Here is a 3,915-nt window from a genome sequence, read left to right as displayed (position 1 = left end):
TATTATAGCCAAATAAAGAAATATGTACTGAATATGTCTCTCTATCAATACATACAGTGAAAAGAACCGATATTGTTTGTTTCACAAAAAAAACAAGATTTTTTTGTATGTGCAATATCAATAACTCGAAGTAATCTTTAATAACTTTCAGTGGTACAAATTTTCCCTACTTATATGCTATGATTTCAAAAAGTTCTAAATCTATGACACAGAATTTCTAGAACTTTTTAGAAACATTGTATTTAAAATCGTACTTGAACATAAAATTCCATTTTTTTGATACTAAATTATTTTTTATTTAAGTTTGTTATAAGTAGAAAATATAATAATTTGAAAGTTACTCACATTATAAATAAAATTGAACATTCATAAAGAGCCACAAAATTACAACACTACTGAGAAATTTTCCAATTTATTATATGCTATGATCTCAAGAAATTCTAAATCTACGATTGAATTTCTAGAACTTTTTAGAAACATTGTATTTCAAATCGTACTTAATAAATTTATTTTTCTCCTTAATAAACGATTCATTTTCAGGTAAAAATGTGAGAGTTTCTTAATTAAACAAGGTTATCTGACAAGTACTTTTGAATATTCAATTATTATCAAATAAAAAAGTTGGCAAAATATAACTCATTTCAACCCCCTTCTAAGAACATACATTTTTAAAAAATTGTTGAGGTTGTACATGTATTAGTTACAGATTTGTGTAAAATTTGACTATAATAGCTTTTTCATTTTCAAATTACAGTCACTGTTTCATAATCCTTGGGAAACTTCGAGGGGCTGTAAGGAGTTATGGAAAAATATAATTTTCCTGTGTTTGAGAGCTATAAGCTACACATATTCCAATTATTTCCGCACCACCTTTATAGGTTATCCAGTCTCGCCCATATTATTTAGGAAACGTTATCATATTATTAATATAAATAATTATAGATAGTGACTACAAAATGTACACTAGATTTGCAGGGTTTATTCATGTTACTGCAATTTAGTGAACNACTAAATTATTTTTTATTTAAGTTTGTTATAAGTAGAAAATATATTACTTTGAAAGTTACTCACTTTATAAATAAAATTGAACATATTTTTTTCTTTGCAATACAAATAGGATTCATAAAGAGCCACAAAATTACAACACTACTGAGAAAATTTCAAATTTATTATATGCTATGATCTCAAAAAATTTTAAATCTATGACTGAATTTCTAGAACTTTTTAGAAAAACATTGTATTTCAAATCGTACTTAATAAATTTATTTTTCTCCTTAATAAACGATTCATTTTCAGGTAAAAATGTGAGAGTTTCTTAATTAAACAATGTTATCTAACAAGTACTTTCGAATATTCAATTATTATCAAATAAAAAAGTTGGCAAAATATAACTCATTTCAACCCCCTTCTAAGAACATACATTTTTAAAAATTGAGAGGTTGTACATGTATTAGTTACAGATTTGTGTAAAATTTGACTATAATAGCTTTTTTCATTTTCAAATTACAGTCACTGTTTCATATTCCTTGGGAAACTTCGAGGGGCTGTAAGGAGTTATGGAAAAATATAATTTTCCTGTGTTTGAGAGCTATAAGCTACACATATTCCAATTATTTCCCCACCCCCTTTATAGGTTATCCAGTCTCGCCCATATTATTTAGGAAACGTTATCATATTATTAATATAAATAATTATAGATAGTGACTACAAAATGTACACTAGATTTGCAGGGTTTATTCATGTTACTGCAATTTAGTGAACCTGAAACATAAAGGCTGTTATGAAAAGTTTGTACACATGGTACTTTATAACTGAACCACCTTCTGCCTGCCACCTTCTACGTATCCATTTCTTTGGTTTGTGACGATGCTTTTACATGGTGTTCGATAGATCGCCCTGTATATCATATGTCTTCCAGTTTATTTGCTTCAGTTATAAACACTCAAGCAGGAACCAAGCCAGCCAATTTTGAGAAATATTATCACTGGATAGATTATAGATGTTTTTTTATATATAGTCTTCACACTAAAGTCTATTCATCGCATAAGTTATACAAATAATACAAAGGGGTAGAGGTATATCCATTTAGTTAAACAGCACTGTACTTTTCCAACTAACTCATATCTTTCTTAAAATAATAGCTACGTAGTAACAACTTACTGAAGTTGTTTTTTTAATTATCACAAATTATTTATATTCATATGAAACGCTTCATTCTTCATTTCATTTAAATTTCCACTAATTCATATTAGGTAGGTAATTAATTCCTAAAAATAATTTATAATTAGTTCAATAATTTTTGCACCTTCTTTTATTCTATGAGATATTCACAAAATACCATACTGTTGATTACCTTTTCCTTTTGACGTTAATAATATGTTTGGTTTTACTCTTTTAATACAAACATGGGTTTATAACCCTTCTTTTTTTCTTTGTTTTTGGGTTATCTTCGACTGAAAGTTACAAGCACAAAACGTATGGAATGGAACCAGAGCTGTTTTCTTTTACTCATGATTTCGGAATCATAACGCGTTACAATCCGAAATCTAGCAATCTGATTGGTTTCCATCGGATCCTAACACGTTATGATTCCGAAATCATGAGTAAAAGAAAAGGGCTCAGTTTAACCATTTTAGCACTTTTCCTTTCAAATACTTCAGAGCTTCAGAGTTAATTCATAAGTACCTCTGAAGATAATTCTTCAATTGAAATCCAAAATGTGAAATTGAAGTCCAGTCGTACTTCAGAGGGGCTTTCGTTTTGGCAAAAATAGTACCTATTAGCAAGTAATATCAGTTCAGAGTAACTCAAAGTTGCTATTAGCCAAGAATTGTATATAAGAGGATAGCTTATTTCGCACATTTTGTTAGCCGGCGATCGCAGCCGTGACGTCACCATCAGTACACTTTCAGATGCACCACATTTAAAATGTACGGTGATACATCGTCTTTTTTCAAATTAAGCTGCTTTAGTGGTTTTTGTAGTAGCTAATCAAAAAGTATTTGTTATTTTTAAGTGAGCATTTAACCAAGAATAATTAAATATGTATACGCAATAATAAAAGTACCCAATAAATCAATACAATTTTAGTCTTTAATCTGTTTATCGAATGAATGCGTTGAATGAATATTTAGGTATTAAATGAAATTAACAAAAATTACTAAATATATATTTTTATACAACTATGATGATTAATGTTAAGAAAATAGGTACTGGGATGCAGGAGGAATAAATTGTTACATTTTAAATAAATTTATTTTTTCCACAACAAAAATAATAATATACAAGTACAAAAAAATGATTTAAAAAAGGGTTAAGTGTAGGTCCTTGGAGTGTACATTTAAAAAAATCATCATCATCTAATATGTAGGATGTTCCAGAAAATTTTTACCTATCAAAGTTATGATTTTTTAAATAGGAAAACCTAGATTTTGTACAGATTTTATAATAGTTTCATTATGAATTCAATGATATATGTAAAACGATAATCTAAGGGTTGATAGATTTACCTAATATGTAGTAAGGGCGATACCTCTAAAAAACATACCATAAGTGGTATGTTTTTCCTAACCTAGGAAATACCTATTTTTAAAAATACATTACTAAAAAATCTTAATAAACCAAAAGATATTAATTGTAATTATTTTTGAGAATTTTGCTTCTGTCGACGTTGTCTGTTCGGCGCAAAGGTAGTCCTATAACATAACATATTTACAAAACATTTTTTCTATAGAAGGTATACTTATTACCTAATTAATTCATTTTGTNGATATTAATTGTAATTATTTTTGAGAATTTTGCTTCTGTGGACGTTGTCTGTTCGGCGCAAAGGTAGTCCTATAACATAACATATTTACAAAACATTTTTTCTATAGAAGGTATACGTATTACCTAATTTTATTTTGTAGATCTCTC

The 3,915-nt window shown here is 27.9% G+C and overlaps 1 long non-coding RNA gene across 1 annotated transcript; it reads right to left on the bottom strand.

Moving 5' to 3' along the window:
* Window positions 1–1,362: 1,362 nt before the first annotated feature.
* LOC108905750 lies at window positions 1,363–2,609 on the bottom strand. Its single transcript, XR_001964276.2, has 3 exons — window positions 2,354–2,609; window positions 1,821–2,267; window positions 1,363–1,761 (listed from the first exon to the last, which is right to left on the bottom strand). It is a non-coding gene; the product is annotated as an uncharacterized LOC108905750 (long non-coding RNA).
* Between the last annotated feature and the right edge of the window lie 1,306 nt (window positions 2,610–3,915).

Source organism: Anoplophora glabripennis, unplaced genomic scaffold (genome assembly GCF_000390285.2).
Source record: "Anoplophora glabripennis isolate ALB-LARVAE unplaced genomic scaffold, Agla_2.0 scaffold181, whole genome shotgun sequence".
Taxonomy (NCBI): Eukaryota; Metazoa; Arthropoda; class Insecta; order Coleoptera; family Cerambycidae; genus Anoplophora; species Anoplophora glabripennis.
The sequence above is the reverse complement of the archived record's forward strand: the minus strand, read 5'-3'. Positions and strand labels throughout refer to the sequence as shown.